Source organism: Hirundo rustica, chromosome 13 (genome assembly GCF_015227805.2).
Source record: "Hirundo rustica isolate bHirRus1 chromosome 13, bHirRus1.pri.v3, whole genome shotgun sequence".
Classification (NCBI taxonomy): Eukaryota; Metazoa; Chordata; class Aves; order Passeriformes; family Hirundinidae; genus Hirundo; species Hirundo rustica.
In genome coordinates this window covers 12,526,822-12,546,663 of record NC_053462.1, presented here as the reverse complement: position 1 = coordinate 12,546,663, position 19,842 = coordinate 12,526,822, and the positions used below count along the sequence as shown (strand labels likewise).

The 19,842-nt window shown below is 51.2% G+C and overlaps 1 long non-coding RNA gene across 1 annotated transcript in view; it reads left to right on the top strand.

The window, feature by feature from the left end:
* LOC120759002 (uncharacterized) overlaps positions 1-19,759 on the top strand; it is a 35,395-nt gene extending 15,636 nt beyond the window's left edge. Inside the window, exon 3 of the long non-coding RNA XR_005703097.2 lies at positions 19,106-19,759. This is a non-coding gene — a long non-coding RNA (uncharacterized LOC120759002). The remainder of the gene's footprint in view (positions 1-19,105) is intronic.
* The last annotated feature ends 83 nt before the right edge of the window (positions 19,760-19,842 follow it).

Below are 19,842 nucleotides of genomic sequence, written 5' to 3'. Positions count from 1 at the left end.
CTTGTTTATAAAATAAACCTTTGTGGGTTTTTCAGCTTTTAGTTTTATTTTTTACCCATTTATCGTGGTGTGAAATCCAAACTCCCCTTCTTCCCAGATCTTGGGAATCCATGTTCCTCATGATCAATTTTCTCTCCTTTATCTAAAAATACAACATTATTTTATAGCATTACTCTGAAAATGCAGCAGTTATATTTTGAATTTGAGTATTCAGAGCTTCAGGATATTGCAATATTTTTTTTTACAAGCGATGAATGAAATGCAATGATTTAAGTGTGTAATGCACAATACAGATGCCATGCATTGTAAATACATTTCAGGGGCATAAAATCCAACACAGAGAGCCGGTGTTCCACGAAAGCCGAGAGTCCAAAAATAACTGTAAAAATGAATTGTCTGTCGGGACAAATCTCTCAGATCCAAGCCAATATTTGCAGGGTTACAATATACAACTGGCTTACTTATTGGCATAAATATCTCATTTTAAAATGCCGATGATAAACTGAAAAAGAGGTGAAGGAGATATTTGACTGATTACTGGATGCCATGGATTCCCTGCATTTAATTTCATACTTACATGCTATTTACTTATCCCATGTTTATGGGTATGCGCTTTAGCTTCATATAAATCTCTCCTGTCTGTCTGTCTCACTGCGTTCTTTTCTCTTTTGCCATCCCATCTGCTTCTCATGGTCCTTCTCCTGAAACCACATCACAGGATCTGATGGGGATAATGGGAATCTGCCTCTGGTCTCTATCATAAACATGCCAACATGGGCTATTGTGTCGGGAGCCGGCGGTCACCAGATGGTGCTTGGTTGCCCAGGGTCTGTGTCACTGGGTTTGGTCTCTCGATAAACCAACAGCTCCTTTAGCATTGTGTTTTCCCCCAAGATCTACCTACCCTGGCTGATGGAAGTGTAAGGACCTTGGGTAATGAATCCCAAGGGATGAAATCCTTCTGGGTGTGTTGGGCGCTTTGCAGCCTCAGCTATGCAGCTATGAGCTGTCCTTGCAGAGCTGAGGTTTGTTAATCCCTGTGCTCAGACGTGTTCACCCTGTCTGCATTTCTGGAAAGGAAAATGAGCGTGGTAGTTTGGGACTGAATGCTGTCTCCATGTGAAAAGCGGTCCATGTCAACCTAAGCAGACATCTTGCTGCCTTTACGTACCGGGCTTGGGAAGACAGGGCAGAGACATCTCTGTGATGCAGACAAAATCAAGCCGTCTCCTCTTGCCTGGGCACACAGACAACTCTTGAGTGCCTGCAAAAGGACTGGTTTGTGCAGGTATCATTGAGAGATGTAAATGTTACAGAGTGACTGAGGTATGGGGCTTTCCCTGTGGAAAAATGTCCTCCAGACAGGAGAGACCCAGGGACAAATCCTGCTCTTCATTATGTGCCTGTATGTCCTCGGGAGGTCCTGGACATTGTTGTACATGTGAGCTGCAGAGCGGGGATTAATGCAGAAATAAAGATTGAAGATAAAACCAGTGAGAGCGATGGCTCTTCCTGAACGCAGACAGATGGAGAGAGCCTGGCATAATTACATTTAGCAAAGGGCTGCCATGAATGAAACCAATTAAAGGAGAAGCAATGCTCATATGAGAGAGAGAGGGAGAGAGAGGAAAGCAACCACCTCTCTGGGTCTTCCTGGGCATCCACCGTCCATGGGGGGTGAGTCTCACAAAGTCCCCAAGTCAGGGGTGAGCTTGTACATGCACCTGCCCGCTGGCTTAGGGGGACTTCGTTTATCTGCCATGGTGAAAAAAGAAGGAAATGGGAAGCATCGGGCGCTGGTGGGCCGGCATGGAGCTGGCTTGCAGCCAGCCCCAGCCTCGCCGTCTCCATTGTCTCATGGCTTTAATGCGTGCCTAGAAATCCAGTATTTAGGATTCAGGTTACCATTGTAAAGCAGAAAGGTCGTGCTCAGTGCTGCTTGGCGTGGATTCCTCTGGCAGCTCTTTTGCCTGCGTGCCCCATGTTGGGACGGTGTTGGCAGAAAGCCTGGGGCCCGGAGGCTGTAAGGAGCACATCTTTGCTGCCTCTGGCATGGTGTGCACCTTGCAAGGGATGCTGCTGCCTTTGGGATTTAGAGAGGGCAGCGGGAGGTGTCCAGAAAGCTACACAAAGGAGAGGTTTGCATTTCCTGGGCAGCCAAAGCTGAGCATGCCTTGCTGACAAGCTTGGCATAAAATCTAGCAAGGCAGGATCAATGTGTCTCTTCCTTTGGCTCTCACTTGGTGGGAGCTTCACAAGTAGCTGCTGCTGGTGGCCAAGGCTAAGAGAGGCTTTTGGGACTGTTCCTCCTGATTTCATTTGTAGTCCCAGAAATGGCTGTTTTCCAGCTTTCTTCCCTTCTACTATCCTGCTCTCAAGGGAAGGTGCCTTTTGGGTAGAAGAGCAGCTGGCAAGGCTGGACTAGAATAATTCACAGGGGTTTTAGAGCAAACCTTGGGATTTGAGGTGTCTGTTGCAAACCCCCAGCAGCTGTAACCAAGGACTGTTTAAAAGTCTCAGTTCTCACTTAAAATTAATAGAATTATGCTAACAAGAAATGTATTTAGGGACCTCTTAATTGCAGGGAAAACTTGGGAAACAAGTCAAAGACCTTGTAGGGCTTAGGCATTATCAGTCTGTAAAAATAGTCCTCCAATTAGTTGGTTTTTGGAATGAGTCTTCGCAGTTTTGGGGATCAAGACTCAAACCTCAAGGCTGACAGTGCAGGATGCTGCATAGAGAGTAAAAGAGGGAATAAAAGAGAGCCTGGCAACTCAAGGTGTCATGGATCACACTGGATTGGATAGCTGCTGGCTTGGGTCTCATTTAAGCCCCTAGACATATTGAGGGCTCTCAGGAGTGGTCCCAGCCACGGTTGTATGGCTCTGGGCACAGACAAACTTGAGCACAGAGGTCTGTGGTCTGGAAGGTAATGGTTGGTGATGTTGGTCCCTGGCACCCTATTCTCTAAGAGAGGGATGCACATCTCTGTATGTGCTAATGAAGGAGCAAGGCTGTACAGATGCAGACTGGCTGTGCCTGTGGATATGTGTGGCTCTGTGTCATTCTGGGAACAGCTTGAGAAACAGTATTTGACTTCCATGCTGCCAGGATTCAGAAAAAAATAATGCTTTTTAAAATTTATTTGGTCCTTGCTTTAACTGAGTCATGTACTGTGTGCAGTGCTGTGGAAGACTCTGCTTAAGAGCCAGAGATGCTGTCTCTGTGGTGTCGTCATGGGACTGTGCAGGATCTCCCCAGGCTGCTGCAGACATGTCCCAAGTTGCCACTTGGACCAGTGGCTCAAGGGAATGTGCTCCTGCTGATTTGTGATACATTTCATAGGTATTGCCTTGGTCCCAGTGGCCGCTTGTCTGAATGTGCTGTTGCCAGTGTGAGTTTTAATACATCTTATGCAGAAGTGTACTGGAGCTCTTCAGAATAAAGGGCAAACTGCATGTGTGAGTCTGGACCTGTACCAAGCTTTTAAAGGAAGTTGTGGTCCTGCACGGTCCTCAGGCTGAGCTGGCATTGCACTGAGGAACAGAGTAGAAATAGAGGGCTTCTGAGTGGGTGCAAAGCTGGGACCCATCTGACTCATTTTGCTTGCAATCAGGTGAATGGGTGATGTGTCAGAGCAAGCTGAGAGCTTGAGGAGGAAACAAATGGTTCACATAGATAAGTGTTGGCTGGGGAGCCCACCAGGCGCCTGTTCCCTTGCAAAGGAAAGATCCTTCCTGCAGCTTGTTGCATTTCTGTAGGCTCTGACTGACTTCTGCTTCCTTGCCTCCTTCTCGTCCCCAAAGGACAGAGACGAAAGGAGTGCCTGCTCTTGCTGCAAGAGCTTGAGGATGTGGTAGGAAGTGGCTGGTCTCTGATACCTAATTAACAGCATGGCTGAGTGCTGGGAAACAAAGGCTCCGGTTTCTACACTCTGTCCTTCTTCCCTTCCTTCCTAGCCCCTCAAAGACACCGCCCTACGGATACCATGGGATGTTTCCATAGATACCTCTGTGGGTGCATGGATGTGGAGGGGACTGTCTTGCCGTGTGCAGTGGGATGAGGATGGTGATGGTGTGCTTTATTCCAGACTTGGATCAAGCACTCCAGGGAAGGCATGGCTGGAGGAACAGGGATGCATCTCTTCTGCTTGGGCTATTTCCAGCTGCAGCTGTCTCGAAGCTCTGCAGAGTGCCCTTCTGCCTCCTTTGGGGAAAACCTGCCTGTTTTGACCCATTTGGGCATGGAGCAAGCAGAACTGGCCATAGATGCCTGCTGCAAAAAAGGCGTTGCGTGTTCCGTGCTCCAAAGGCAGTGCCAATCTGCTGGGATTGTGGCACCAGTGATCAGCAGGGCCAGTGCACTTGGCTGAGGGGCTGAGACCTGCAAGGGCTCTGCCAAGGAGAGGTTCCTGGGGAGTTTTCACACCTACATCCTCTGATCAGACCGACTCAATGAGAGTCATGGTGGCTGGCAGAGGGACACGGGGGTGTTTGAATTGCATGCTGCACTCCTGAGGGACTTGCTTTATGGCTGTGCAGAATTAGTCTGTGTTTTCTAGGCCACCTTTGAAAAGTGGCTGAAAATTTGATTTCCGTAGCCTAAAAACTGAGCTCTGTGTTTGCTTTCTTAAAAGACAGGCAAGGACTAGAAATCTCCTGCGACGTGAGAGCCCAGCCAAACTCTGAATGGCTCAATGAGGGTGGAAATGGGCTTTGCAGTTTGCTTTTACCTGTCAAGTTTACTGCTGTTGTTCCCCCAGTTTGTGCACAAGTGCCACACTGAGGAGCTTCCCAGCTCCTCTCTGCTGCCTGAAGTTGTTAGGGCAGAAAGGCTCCTTTGCCAGGGCTGCTTTGGGAAGGAGTGGAGCTGTGGCTCTCAGGACTGGCACCTCTTTAGTGCTGTGTTTTCATGGCTGTGCTTAGAAAGGGCGGGTGGGCACAAGGCCACCAAGCCCCTAGAGGAGGTATGTCTCTGGTGACGACCACTCATTTTGCCATGCAGCCCTGAGGAGCGCGAGGCTGTGTGTCAGCCCGATGGAAGCTCTCTGCAGGTCCTCCTGCCCCAGGAGCTGGCAGTGACACATTTCTGACACAAACTGAGAGGAGATGCCGGCGTGAGATCCTGGTCATGTCATCTGGGATCAGGTACCAAACCCGGCCGTGGCTGCAGGCGGTGAAGGAAGCAGCTGCCCCCAGCGATGGTGAGCATGATCCAGAGCTAATCCCGAGGCGTCTGCTCCCTGTGTGTGCCTGTGGCAAGGTGCTATCCTCGAGCTCTCCCAGCCCCACACCGTAGCCGCTCCCGGGGCTCTGTGGCTCTCTGCAGAGTGGAGCTGTGGATGCCGGAGGGATGCCGGCTCAGGATGTGACGGGTTCGCACTGGGCTTGTGTTTGATGACGGGTGCCGGCTCCACAGGGTGCAGGCACAAATATCTCAGGGGGATTTGCTTTCCTACGGAGCTATAGCTCTCACAGGAAGATGGAAAAATTCGGGTCCTAAAGGGATGAACGCTGCCTGCTCTTTGAAGGGAGACATCCCAGGAACCATAGAGAAAAAAAGAAAGACACCCACTGATTTTTATTTTTTTTTTATTTCTCCCTGTTTCTGTCTGCCTATCAGCCTGTCAGCCAGCTAGATGCTAATCCACAGCAGCAGCAGCACAAATAAAGCTAGGCTAGAGGGATGCTAATTTATGCCTGGATTTCATGCTTTGTTTTACTTCCCCACTTTATTGGACAGAGTAGGCTTTGTGAGTGACGTAAAATGTTGCGTGTGCTCTCCCCATGGCAGGTTCATGCACATGCAGCAGAAGAAGTTCATTTCTCTGTAGCCCCTGCAGCCTTGCACATGCCTTTCTCTGCCTCCCCTGGATCATTTGGGGGGGTCATTCCTGATAAACCCCCATTTGATGAGGACTCCCTCTAAGTTTTGTTGCACTCTATGTGAAACCAAGGGATGTGTTTCCAGTCTCGTCGTGTCTTCCCTCATGGTGCCAGCATTTATGCATCTAAACTGTAATTTTTTATGCTCTTGCTGGGTAACCAGACTACAGCCTCGGCAATTTGCATGAATAAATGTCATGTAAAATCATCTGCTCATGGGTAGTGGCCAGCCGAAAAGTTATGTTGTGAGGCAATCTGTTCTGAGTGATCTGTTTAATGAGATGTTGAGATTTACAGCTCTCAATGTCCATGGGGGAAAGCACGTATGGATTTAAGATCACAGCCCTGAGGTGACTTTACCTGTGTGGTACAAGGTACACGGAGGTGAGGTGTTCTATTACTTGTTACTCGGGAAACTCAGTGTGTTAAACTGTGCTGTTGGGCAAAAGCCTTTGAAATGCCCTGTCTTGAAATAAAGGGAAATGTAAAGAATAGTCAAAGAGGTGTTAATAACAGAGGGTCTTGCAAGGGTTTCTTGCAAGAGTCTTGCGTGGGATCCCCACTGGGACCCCAGGAGTATTGGAAAGGAAGGATCAGCTACCAGAGGCAGGGAATGGGTATGTTGGGGGTTTGCTGTGGTTTTCAGTTCCCATTAGAGACAAAGGAGATGCCCAAATACTATTGAGTCTCTGTGCTTGCCAGGCTGGTACTGACTGCTCCCCGCAGCCAAAGCTCCATGAGCAAAGCAGCAAATCACTGGGGAAGAGTAGAGCAGGCAAGACAGAGCTGAAGGGGGCTTTGAAATGGCCACACTGGCAGGGATCTATGAATTCCCTCGCTTTTTTGCAGCTCCTGCTGGCCTCTACAGAGCAAGTTGAGGGGAAGAGCTCAGAGGTGGGTTGTGTAGCAAGGTCTGCCCTCAGCTTCACCAGGTTAAATCCTAAGTGATGCTCTAATTGCGTTCAGTAAAAGCCCAAATTTACAGCATGGAAATGAGAGCAGAATCACGAGTGTCCTTGTTTCCTTTTACCATCAAATAGATTTTCTCAGCCTTGAGTTCTGCAAGCTGATCTCTGTAGGGTTTTATTTCATTCGCTGTCTTCATTGCCCTATTAAAACAACAGCTCTGTCCCCAAGTCCCTGCGTGTCACTGTGTGTCGAGTGCTTATCTCTGTGTATTGGGGCACAGGAATGTGGCAATAAAACTGCTCACAACCACTTGTTTGGATAAAAAGCACAGATTTGCTTACTTGGCAGTAATGCCTTTTTTACGCAGAAATGTTTGCACAGGTGACTTTTGTTTTTGTCGCAGTGGTTATGAGAGAGAGATTTTTTGCTTCATGTACATTCTTGGGTTTCTGTGTGACATTTTGCCCAGCCCTGTTTAGTAATGTCCAGGAATTTCCAAGCTTTCCTCTTATGGAAAGCACACAAAGGTCTAGGGGGTGGATCTGACTGCAGGAGCAATGTCGGAGGAGCAGAGCTACCTCTGCCCTCCAAGGCAGGGCTCGTGTGGGTTTGTATCACAGCTTTTCTCTTGTCTGACTAAGCTAAAGGACAGGAATAGTTTTGTACTCCTAAGGTGCACCTGTTTGTGTAGGAGGATGTGGGATTGTGGCATTTGTCTTTGCAGCTTTCACTGGGCTCCTCCACCAGGCTTTCTTTAGGCTGATATCTGCTCAGATTGGGGGGGAACCTCTGAGCAACATTGCATCTTGCATTGCACAGGACCTCATGTGCAAACGCTGTAGGTGTGCGGAGGTATCTGGCTTTGTGCGGGTCTCAGACCCAGCCTCTTTGAGGTCTCTTTGTTTTGTCTCCCTCTGGGTATCTTGTGTGGATGCATTTGCATATATGGAAAACATTGTCATCATCTTCTCCCCCTCCCCAGCTCCCATTCCCTTTTCTCTGCTGGCTCTTGGGCATTTCCAGCTGAACGGAGCCTGCCAAGGCCAGCCAAGCGCGGTGGGGCTGGGGGTGAACACCCCCCATCTGCACCTTCGCTATTTCCTTCCCCAGGCGTGCCTGGCGGCTGGTCAGGGCATTGGGGCATTTTTCCCTTTTTTTTTTTTTTTTTTTTTTTTTCCCCTGGTATTTAATAACTAGCAATAGGCAGACAGTGGGGTTCTGAAGGGAATCTGGTCCATCTTCTAAGCCCTCAGCTCCAACACCCTGCTGCTCCCCCCCTTTCTTCTCGTGCTGTAGCGTGTCTGGCAGCAGCACCAAAGAGAGCAGTCCAAACCGTGCGGAGAGGCTGCTCACTTGCTCTAAATCCACGAGGCCAGGTTTAAGCACTTTTTGTTCCAGCCTGAAAAAGCCTTGGAGTGGTTGTACCAATAAATCTCTTGCTCCTCCATGAAGATGTCCTTCCCAGGACATTTTAAGTCCCTAATCCTCTCCAAGGCATCTCTGGCTCTATCTTCTCTTCTCTAACCTGTACCTGCCCCCCTGCTGCCAAAGACTTGAATGCCCTGAGGCTTCATCCCTTCAGCCTGCCTGCTCTCCGTGCCTCTCTGTGCAGCCCTGCTCTCGCTCCGCTGTCCCGACGTCCTGCTGCCCGCTTCGAGCTGGGGACAAGCTGGGCCATTGGAACGGCTGGGGGCGGAAGAAGGGGGTGGAGGAGAGACGGGGCAGCTGCGAGGCTTGTGTTAGTAAACACTTCCTTGGGTTCACATTTTAATTCCTTACCCCCCTTCCACATCTTCTCCCCCATCCTTTCCCTTTTCTATATGCTCACACAATGAGACCATTGTCAAGGGGTGATTTGAATGAGGGGTCTCCGGGCATGTTCCCAGCATTGTCAAACAGAGTGGGAAAAAAACCACAACTCCAGCCTAGTCAGGAGGACCAGACCAGACTGAGACAGATGCCTAAATTAGTGACAAAGCCTTTTGAATGTCCCCCCTAGACAAGGGTTGCCTTGTGCATGCGTGCGTGTGTGTGTGCATGCTCGTGGGTGTGTATTTGTGGCTGGGTGGCAGCTTGCATGTCTCCCCATGTTAATTAGTTTTGCATGCATGTCTGATAAGGTGCCAATGAATATATTTGTACTCCTTCCATTGGTGAAAGCTGTCTGGGCGGCGGGGGAGATGCGGGGCCGTGGGGGTGTGCTCAGTGCAGCCTGGCAGCCGGGGGTAATTGAGCTGTGCGGGGCTGGGAGAAGGGGTGAGGGTTGCATCGCCGGAGCTCGGCTTCCCAGCCATGGGATCTGCTGCTTTCGTTGCAAATCATGGAGAGTTTAAAAGAGAACTGAGGCTTTTTTTTTTTTGGTTCACTGGGTCTTTCTCTTCATCTTGGCTGATTGTCTGGCAGAGGGTCTGTAGGCTCTTTCTTCTCCTCTGCCCTGTGTGTCTTTCTCTCAAGTCCCTTAAAAGGTGTTTATTTCCAATGGATTTGTATCCATCTTTGTATACACACATACACATGCAATCACTCACACAAAGCCCCAGTAACAAAACCTCCGCCTCTTTCTCCAGGAGGGGAGTCAAATCTGCTACCAGTTACAAAATATGGGAGGGAAGTGAAGCGTGTGGGTGCCAGGGGTGGAGCAGTGGAAACAGGCAAATGGAAATGCAGAACAGGAGTTGGAGAGACAGAGATAACGTGCTCTATAAAGGATTTATCAACATTTGCTCAGGATAGAGTTATTAATTACCAATGCAGAGAAAAGTCTTTCTACATCCCCAGCGTATGGACCAGCACATAATGTCATTCCTAGACTGCTGTTATCATCCATCCATCCATCTGCATTCTGTAGGTTCACACAAAAATTCATTGTGTAGGGATGTAAACATCAGTTCACATCTAATTAATTTCCTGTCTAAATTAATTTTGCATCCTTTCCCTTAAATCAACAAGACTTAAGAGCCCACATACATTTCTTGAGCAGAATGGAAAGAAACTCTTGAACTGGCCAAAATGTCTTTTCTCCCTGTGATCCTGTCTGAGCAGCTGCTAGGTGCTGAAAGAGCAGGGATTTACATGGCACAAGGCTGCTCTGAAGCAGAGGTCATTTTGGGAAGTCTACTGGAGCACAGCTTGCCTCCTGTGGAGCTCGGTAGCACCCAGCTTCATGTTGGTTCCAGTTTGCTTTTTCTTCTCTTCCATACTTGGGTTCTGGTGCAGTGAAGGAATGAAGAGCAGGAGCTGATACATGATGGAGCAGGGCTGGCCCTGTAGGGACCCTGGGTGGGAGATACTTGGTCCAAGCAGCAGAGCATGGGGCTGACTCCTGATGGGCTGGCTGGGGAGTGGCTGTTGGCATCCGCAGGGTTTGGGTTGGGTAGGGCCGATACCTCTTCCCCCACTGACTTTGCAGCTGCACTGGTTTTTCCTCTGCTTACTGGGAGGGAAGCTGGGAGGTGACATGGAGAGATGGTAGAGTAGCCAGGAAGCAACAAAGCCACCTGCGGGGAGGAGAGCTGACAAGTCTCTGGTGGGGCAGAGTGGGCAGCAGGAGAAGCAGCTCTCCTTTGTGCTCAGGGAAATCCAGGAACACAGGCAGGGCCAGGTTACACCTCCCCATCGACCTGCACGGGACATCTACGAGGGCCAGCCCAGAATCCTCACTGCCACTCTAGCAGTAGGTAGAGTCATCAGTAATGTGCAGGAAAAAAGGGATTCCCATGAAATGCAGGTCTTCCAGTTGGAGAACAAAGGCAATTTCATGTGACTTATCAGCGGTGCCTAATTGCACAGGGTGAATAATGAGCAGCTGGAGAGGCAGCACTGCAGTCCCTCCAGTGAGCTTCAGCCGGTGGCCGCAGCTGGAAACCCCAAGTCAGTGCCAGCAGAAAGTGGGCATCCTCAGAGAGGTGCAGCCCCAGCACTCTGTGCCCATTTCAGAGCTGTTTGGGCTCCTCCATTGCAGAGTAATTGTGTTAATCCCACAAGGATGTAAGGGGGGAACTTGCTGTTGGAAAAAGTCGCTCTGCGGTTGCTCAGACCTTTCATTTACGCAGAGGGTGAATGTGTCATCCATGCCTGACCCAGATGCAAGGTGGTCTCTAATGACAAAGAAGAACTAGTCACCAGCATCCTGCAACGGGCTTGTGGTCCCTCCCTGTCTGGTGTCTCATCTCTGAGCAGTGGCCATGCTAAGGACCCCTTCCAGCTAACCTCCCACCCCTGTGCCCTCCTCTCCTCTTTGCACATCCCTGTCTCTCCTTAATTCTGCTCCCCAACTCTGGGCAGGGCTGCGGAAACCACTTTGTCAGAGCTCCTCGCCAGGTTGATCTGAGAAGGGTTTTTTCCCTTTCCCCGTTGGGATGACTATTCCCACACAAGCAAAGCCTCTTAATGAATCCGTGGCAGCAAAGTAGGTAACGTGCTCACCCTGCCAAGGCTGCTTGGCACAGCTGGAGTCACGTAATCAGGCTAGGCTGCCAGCCGGGGACAGAGTGGGAAGAGTTAAACTGAGGACAGTGCAGGGACAACTAATCCCCAACAGGAAGAGCAGCAGAGACCTCCCTGTCCTTCATCATCCTCCCCCTCCATTCATGCACTTTTCCTCCCTCTCCACCACATCCTATTCCTCTCCCACATCCTCCCTTTACTTATTTCTTCTTCCGTCTTTCTCACCCTCCTCTTCTCCGCTGCTTTCTCACTCCTCCCCGCTGGTTTCCCTCCTCCCCCCCCATCACCAGCCCAATCTCCTCTCACATGCTCTGTCATGTCTCCAGAGCTGGTTTTCGAGTGGGACCGAGGGACGGTGCATTTGGGCTGTGGTGGAGGTCACAGCTATATGGGGATTGTTTAAAAGAGATTTGCCCACATCCCAGCCCATGTGACCAGCCTCAGCTGCAGGTCTCTCTTTCTTAATCTGGAGATAAGCGTGATTATCCGAGGAAGGGCTGTTCGGAGCTTTGTAACTGTGACAGGGGAGCTTTCAAGTCGCACTTTGCTGGCAGAGCAGCGTTTAAAGCCGGGGAATCAGATTCCAAGCGTGGCTTTGCATCTCTTTTCTGCTGGGAGCATGGTGCAGGGCTGGCAGTGGGGATGGGAGCTTTATTAGGACTTTGCTTATGATGCGGAAAAGGAGTTAGGGGAGGGAAAAGGGGGGAAGAAGGAGGTGAAAAAAAATCCCAATTCGCCGTTTCCCCATCAGCCGTGGCGTAGGAGAGATTGGCACTGATTCAAGGGGACAGGCCAGGCTGAACCCTGGTGCAGAGCAATGAGGTCCATCAAACCTGGGGTCTGGCTTGTTTTTAGCCTGGGGTTGTGTCTCCTTGTTCTGCTCTACCCCGCCTCGCTCTGTTGAATCCTTCACACAAGAGGTCTCTGGGGCCCTGTTTGGAAATGAAATGCTGTTTTAGCAGCTCCCATGGCACAGCTTCCCTGGGAGAGATGGCAGGGCCAGCTTTGCTGCCCAATAAACACATCGGCCCCAGTGCTCAAGGCAGCCAACTCCCTGTCCTTGTCCAGAGAAATATTTGCTGGAGATGAGCCCTTGTGGGGCATCTCTGCAGCCAAGGTGGAAGTGCAGGGACATACAGCAAATTGTGTAGTTCAGTGTCGTATCAGTGTCTTGTATTGCTGGAGGTTGAAATCTTTTAACATCTCATACAAGTGACACGGTCCCAAAAGATTTCTTTGGCTGAGGACAGGCATCAAAATAGGGTTTAGTGGAAATGTTCAGCTCTGGAGCAGGTGCTGCTTTGCTTCTATTTGTAGACTAGAAACTCAGAGCAGAGACTCATAACAGCACTTCTTTTGATGGAGATGGGTCAAGGAGAAAGAAACCTGGATGCCAGCCAAGGGCAGGAATCTGGGGCGAGGTTGAATCAGGACGCAGTGCCAGCGCTTTGGACCGTCACTTGGGCAGGACTCGCTGTTCTTGCTGTATCCTCCCTGGAAACGGTTCAGCTTCCAGCACAGCAGCTGAGGCCAGCCTGATCCAAGGGACACCCTGAATCCCATCTGCTCTCCCCACACCACCCATTCCTAGTGGGAATTTGGAGTGGGAACACCAAACAGCCCCTTTGCCTGAGTTTGTTCATGGAGGGGCAGTTTCTTGCCTGTGTCAGAATACCAAGGGATAGAGTACATCCATCTTCTTCCTCTCCCATGAAGGCACATGTCGTTTTTGCATCATGCTGCCACAAGAGCCAGCCAGCCTTAAAGCAGCCCAGGACAAAGTCCTGTGCCTGAAGATTGAAATGTGTCTCTGCAGGGCAGGTAGCTCAGTGTACCTCCAGTGGTTGAAAAAGGGAAGCGGTTGCAAATGCATCATTTTGAGAGCAAGCTCTGAAACATCTCCCACGTTGCCTGCCTGTCTCCAGAGCCCCACACAGCTGCTCTGTGGGTGGAAGCTCTGTTTTTCGTGTGCCCCCGTGAACTTTATTTTTTGCTATTTTTCTTTGTATGCTGCTTAGATGAATCCTCTTCAGTGCCTACAGCTTATTCCAGGGCTTTGCTGAGGATCTGGCCAACACACTTACTCCAGGGCATGGTTCTTGAAGAAACTAAATGGGTATGGCATCTTTTTAGTCTAGTGAGTGTAAGACCAGACAGCCCAAATCCCACCCTGCAGCCGTGCTGCACAGATAATGCCCGTGCCCCATTGGAGAACAAGAGCTCCCCTTGAAATCCCACAGCCTTGGATTTGGCAGCGGGAACGTGGGCAGGAACATGTAGGTGTTGGCATGTGCAGGCAGGAACACGTGTATGCCAGGGCAGGCGTGCCCATCTCTGCAGGCACAGGCCCACGCCTGTCCCTGTACCAGCCCCGCTTGTGCACTGGCCTCGCATGGATCTGCCCCACACCTGCCTGAAGTGAGGGCTTAGGGCCTTAGGGCTGATGGTAAATTAACCAGTGGTAAAGGGAGGGAAGCACAGTAGATGGGCTTAATGGAGATATCCATTTGGGATGCAGCAAGGGAAGTTCTCCTGATGCAACAAACAGGAGAAGGAGCTAGAAAAGGGAGCAGTGTGGTAAATACGGGTGTGAGATCAAAGGCCGTGACAGGGCCAGGAGAGATGAGAGGTGGGAGCCAGGAGTAGTTTGTGTTCCTGGGTGTTGAGCAATGCTGAGGACAGTGAAGGAAAAATGCTGGCTGCTCTAAACAAAAACCACTGAATGGGGAGATGGGAATGGCATGGAGGGGACAAAGCAGGAGTCACAGAGCAAAAAGCACCAAGCACGAGGGTGGGTGGCTTTCCTTGCTGGGTGAAAGATGGGCTGGAGAAGGGGGCTTGCACCCAGTGAGGATGTGCAAGGTGGCTGTGGCCCATGACAGGGAGCCAGCAGAGTGCCACAACTTTGGGGCACAGAGTGGCTTTGGGAAAAAGAAGCTGTCACAGTGACAAGGTGGGTGGTTTCCCCAAAGGTGGCCAGTGTTTCCAGGACAGGGAAAAGGAGCTCTACACCTGGGTTGGGAAGAGCCGAGTCATTTCTCCAACCACCACGTTAGGTCAGATGCTGGGGAATGAGCACAAGCTGGGCGGTAACACAAGCCTGGACTGGAATGCCTGCACAGCATCCCTGAGCTGTACTGGGCCTGCAGCTCACCCTGCAGCACCAGGACTCTGCAGGGTCCAAGGGGAAGGGGAGAGCTCTGGCAGCTGAATCTGGATTCTCTTTTCACTCACCCAAGCACCCACCATCACTGCACGGGCAGCTGAGACCCAAGGGCAGTTTGGGCCCTTGCTATGGTTGCTGTTGATCAGAGATTTCTTACAATGCCCTGGAACATCCTTACATGAGTCTGGTTTTTGTGATTGATGACAATCAAAACTCTTGTCCAAAAGACCATAATGTTTGCTTGCAACCTCATTGCTATAGTAACAGAAGTCCTCAGGACACCTCTGAAGTAGGTCACCACGGACCCCGTTTTTCTGTGTCTCGCAGTGCAGCGCAACTCCAGAAACAGAATGCACCCACCACAGTCCAGCTGGGCATCACCCTGGCACAGCTCAGGCCAGGCTGGAGAACTGCCCTCCAGTGACAGCACCCAAGGGTACAAAGGGCTGTCCTGCAGCTACACACAGGAAACTTCTGCTCCTCATGCAGCCCCAGTGCCGCTAATGGTGTTCCCCAAGTCAGGGCTCCCTTCCAGCCTCCTGTCTCCCCATCCCCCACCTCCTTGCTGCCTCCCTCCCCCCTTTCTCCCAGCGCCTCTCCTCCTGCTTTGCATAATTTTCCATTTTCAGTGTCCCCTTTTCTTTTTCTCCTCTCCATATGGTGCGTCCCCCTCTCTGCCTGGCGCAGGAGCCATCCTTAACAAGCTCGGCAAAGCCCTCTCTCAGGGGCTGCACATGAAAGATGCTCTGTAAAAACAGAGGCTGGGATGGAGCTCCCCCTTTTTTGCCCCTTGATTTATATGGGGCTGGGATGTGGGAACGTTTCTGGGTCGCATTTTAGAGCCACCGGGTGCTTGTGCCTGTTCTCTCCAGCCATTCAGTGCAGACCCCTAAGGCCAGCTCGTCCCCAGCCTTTGATCTGCAATGCAGAAAGAGCAGCCAGGGCAAGTTTGTGCCTCTCATGCAGCCCTTGCCCTCATTTTGGCTGGCAGGGAGGGATGCCCTGTCCCACCACACCGGGGAGAGGCCATGCTCTTTCCTCTCAGTGTCCGGTGGCCTTTTCCAGCTGGCTACTTTGGCTCCCTCCCGGCACCATGAGGGCCGTCAGACCCACGAGGTCCAAGGCACTGGGTCATGGTGAAGCAGCAGGTTGTGGGATTTGTGATACACAGCGACTCTGCACGTCTCACCCACCCCTGCCCCTCTCCAGTTCCACTGCAGATACCGGCCAGTGAGCACCCAGGGGTGCCTGGAGGGTGCTGGGGCTGAGCAAAGGGTGCCGGGGCTGGCAATGCCTGCCCAGCATTTGATGGGTTAAGCCAGTCTCTAGCTAATTTCTCCCAGCGGATCCCCTCCTCCTCCTGGTACTTCTGTATGCAGCAGGCAGGGCCTCAGCGCAGGTTCCTGCACTGAGCTGTTGCCAGGGGAGTAGTTAGGCGAGTCTGAGCTATGTGGGGAAAAGGCCCGGGCTGTCAAAGTGTCTGAGATGAACCATAGCCCAGTCCCCCTGCAGCTGGGCCCAAGCATGCATCAGCCCTTGTTTGGAGCCTGGGAATGGCAAAGCCCAGGGAGGTTCAAGGGCAAACTTGCTATTCATTAGTCAGGGGTCCTTGACGTTCCCACTCTCTGTCTCCCTTCTTCTTCTTCTTCTTCTCTTTTCTGTCCCTCTTTTGACAGATTCCTGGGTGCTTTTGGGGAAAACTCCCCTCCTCCTCCTCCTCCTCGCCCCAGCAAAAGCACTCCACATAAACTTCCCCGGCAGACAAGGCAGGAGGACAATAACGTCAGGGCCACGATGCAAACGAGAGCCAGCGGAGCAGCCGCATCCCCCGGGTGTCCTTTCTCCCCGGCCCTTCCCGCGCTGCTGCGGGAGGCTCGGCCGACGCATTCATTTCGCTCATCTTGCCCATCGCCGATGTTTTATTATCTTGATGCTTGCAGGAAATTGTAGCTTGAGATAAGGAAAATGTCAGGCGCCTTCCCCTCTCTCCTGTAGCCCAAAGCGCCGAGAAGTTGCTCCGTAGGAAATGTAAACGCTTGCCCAGGTGCAGAGGATGAGCACGAGATGGAGGGAGCCTCGAGAGGCCGCACGAGCATCTCCGTCAGGAGATAAAACTCGCGGCGTAGGCGTAACACGGAGCCTCCCTCCCGCCCCGCTGAACGGAATATTTCATAGCTCTTAGAAGCCGAAGCTCCCTTGTAATTATCCAAAGCAAACAGCACGTGTTATTAGTTTAAAATGATTTTTTTTTCCCCCCCCTCCCCGGGCCCCTGGAGCAGAATGGAGGTGTAATTGTGCTAAGGAGTTAGCAGGGGAGAGCACAGCTTTTGGTCACATTCAAGTTGGAGGGCTTGAGCCAGGGAGGCTGGTATGAAAGGCTGGTATTTGCATAAGCAGCGTGCATCCCTACAAAAAAGAAAGATATCAGGGGCTTGCAAAATTCAATCAAGGCTGGGAGGGAAGAAAAAAAAAAAGGGGGGGGGGGGGGGGTGGAAGGGAGGGGGGAAAAAATTGACAGTGAAAAAGGTTTTTCTAAGTAACACCCTGTCGAGATTAAATTGTCCAGAAAGTTTCTCCGTGTGAGCCGGTGAAGCGGAGGCTGGGCTGAGGGCAGGGGAGGAGCGGGGTCCCTCCTTCCTGGCCTCAATAGGGGACAGGAATCTGATTAGGCAGAGCGTTCTGCATCCATTTACTATTATTTGAGGGTTTGTTTTTTTTTTTTTCCCACCGCCCAGAATTGCTGTGGCAGAGCAGTTTATCAGCATATAAACCTCAGAGCTGGCTTTGTAAAGGCACAAGGAGGCACAGGAGCAAGTATTGGGGCAGAGGCTGAGCTATAATTTCAATTATTTATTCAGTTAAAAAAAAAAAGAATGGACCATAAATCCACACACAGAGGAATGTTCTCCCTGTGCAGGGCGCTGGGGAGGGAAGGCAGCTGGGGCTGGAACTGGGTGCTGGTGGAGCCCCATTTTCGCAGGCACCCTCAGTGCGAAGCTGAACTCTGCCCAGAGAGAAAGTGTGTGCAGGAGATTCGAGTTTTCCTGAAGCTTATGTCGAATCAGTTGGGTTGGCCCAGCCCCTCCTGCCCTCAGCTTCTGAGTGCCAGAAGTTTCAAGCCCACCAGGCAGGCAGTGGGTGCTTTCCCGGCTGGGCTGATGTCTGGTACCAACGAGCATCCCCTCTATCCACACTCCAGAGGAGTTTCTCTGTAGGCCAAAGCAAGCTCAGCCTGTCCCTGCAGAGGGCGGGGGCTGTCCCTGCCCAGGACAGGGGACATCACCTGCCAGGTAAAGGCTTTCCCCTGGTGAGAGCAAGGGTTCAGCCGCCTCCTCCTCTCCTGGGCTTGTGAAAGCACCCGCCATCATTCAGATCTCGTCTGCCCTGACCTCAACATCCTTGCCAGGCTTGGGGGAGCACTCAGAATGACTCCTAATCTCACACAGGATAAAGAAGCGCTGAGCCTTGGCATTTTGCAGCCTGAGTCTCCCTAAACACATGCAGCATGGGGTCTGTCCTCTCAGCACCCAAAGACAGACACGGGCCATGGTCCTTCCCCAGACCCAAGCATATGGTGTGGGTTTGGCCTCTGCCTCTCTTAAGTTTTAGGCTTGCTTCAAAGTCGCAGGAGGGAAGGGATTTTCCTTGGATTTCCATCAAGTGCTTTATGAATATTGCAATAAAGGGGTTACAGAAGATCTATTTTTAAGAGAGAGAAAAAATACCCATGAAAATTGCAGCCTGGACCCCAGAGTGTAGAGTATTTGCACAGTTCAAAGAGTTACGGTGGTTCATCCAGTCACAGCCTGGGAACGTCGCGGTGCGACCTACAGCAGATCACATGCCGGCTGCTCCCAGGGCGGCTCATTAGAGAGCCACACAGAAGATTTATCTCTTAAAATGGGCTTGCAAATATTTTATAAAAATTGCAATATTTTATAAAATTACAATTTGGTGCAATAGAAAGAATAAATTAGCCAGCTGATGGTTCCTTTTGCAAGCATACTCAAGGATTTGTTGTATTAGTCTTTACTCCTTCCAGTGTAACAGTTTATGGGCAAAGCAAAGGGAAGATAGGAAAGGGATGGGACTGGTTTGGGGGCTAGGGAATACACACTCAACATGGATAAAGTGTAAAGGAAATAGATGAAAAAAGAACAGGAAAAAGGGAGGAGAATGTGCCGCAAAGTGCAAGATGTGTGGGGCAAAGCATGGGAGGCACGGGGAAAACCGAGAAGGGGACTTCGGCTGAGTCTCACAGCTTCGGCTCCAGCTCGGTGGCTTGGTATCACTTTCTCCAGTCAGGCAAGGGCGCCGAGGGCAGGGAAAGTTAACACGAAGATTAAAACATCAGAGGGCTGTGCCTTTAGTGGCTCTGACATGCAGAGTAATCCCATGCCCCAAAGCCTAGGGAGGAAGGACGAGCGGCGAGCCCTCCCCTGGCTGGCAGTGTCCGGGGCAGGCAGAGGTAGGGGATTGAGGAGGGTGCAGGGGAAGCTTGGCATCCTGGGCACTACAGTTTTCCCAGTAAGGAAGAGGGTAAGGTGGTCCAGAGCCGTGAGAAATGTGTGGTGAGGAGGGAAAGAGGATTGGAGTTCTGCTCCATCAGAGACGAGTTGATCTGTTCTCAGCAAAGCACGGCTGGGCCATTTCTCTGACAGAGATCGTAACCACTCCATTTTTTTTCTTTCCTTCCTAGATCCCAGTGAGTGGACAAGGGACTTTGGATGCCTGTGAACTCCTTCTTGCCGTTGGCTACCACCTGCCCGGCCTTGCCATCTGACTTCTCCAAGTTTCTCCAGGAGGATCCCAACCAGCTTCTCCATTGGCCCCAGAGAGGAGACAGCTTTGTCTCGTGAACACAGTGGATTTCTGCATCACTTCAAAACACAGCGGTGCAGCCATGGGGAGGGAGCCAGGGCAACACAGGGAGCCAAGGGATTCTCCCACATCACTCCTGTATGTTGCCTTCAGTGCCCTCAGTACCCCAGGGCAGGACCAAAGTGCTTAGGCAGAGACCTAAGCCAGTCACTGTCTCACCTGGTGAAATACTAGGTGTGTGAAGTTTGGAGGGAGCTTTTAGCCCCCGGCTTTGCTCATGGAGCAGAGCTTGGCCTTTGCTGTTCTTGATCCCTGGGGTCTGTGGAGCTGTGGGTGTGCAGCCTTCCCAAAGGCGCTGTGCTTGGAGCCCAGAGGACCATGAGTCTGTCCAGGCCAGGCAGCCCTGCTGCGGTTGTACTGCACCCTCTGTGTTCCTATAAGAGAAATGTACTGCCTGTAATTCTCTCCCATTCAAATCCCCCCCACCCCCCACCCCATGCACTGTTGAAAATAAACTCTCCCTTTTGCAAAAGTGAGCGTGTGATTTGGTGCAGTCTCGAGATGGAGGAGGCAACGGGCGCAAAATAAACCCAGGCAAATCAACAGGGAAGCGGG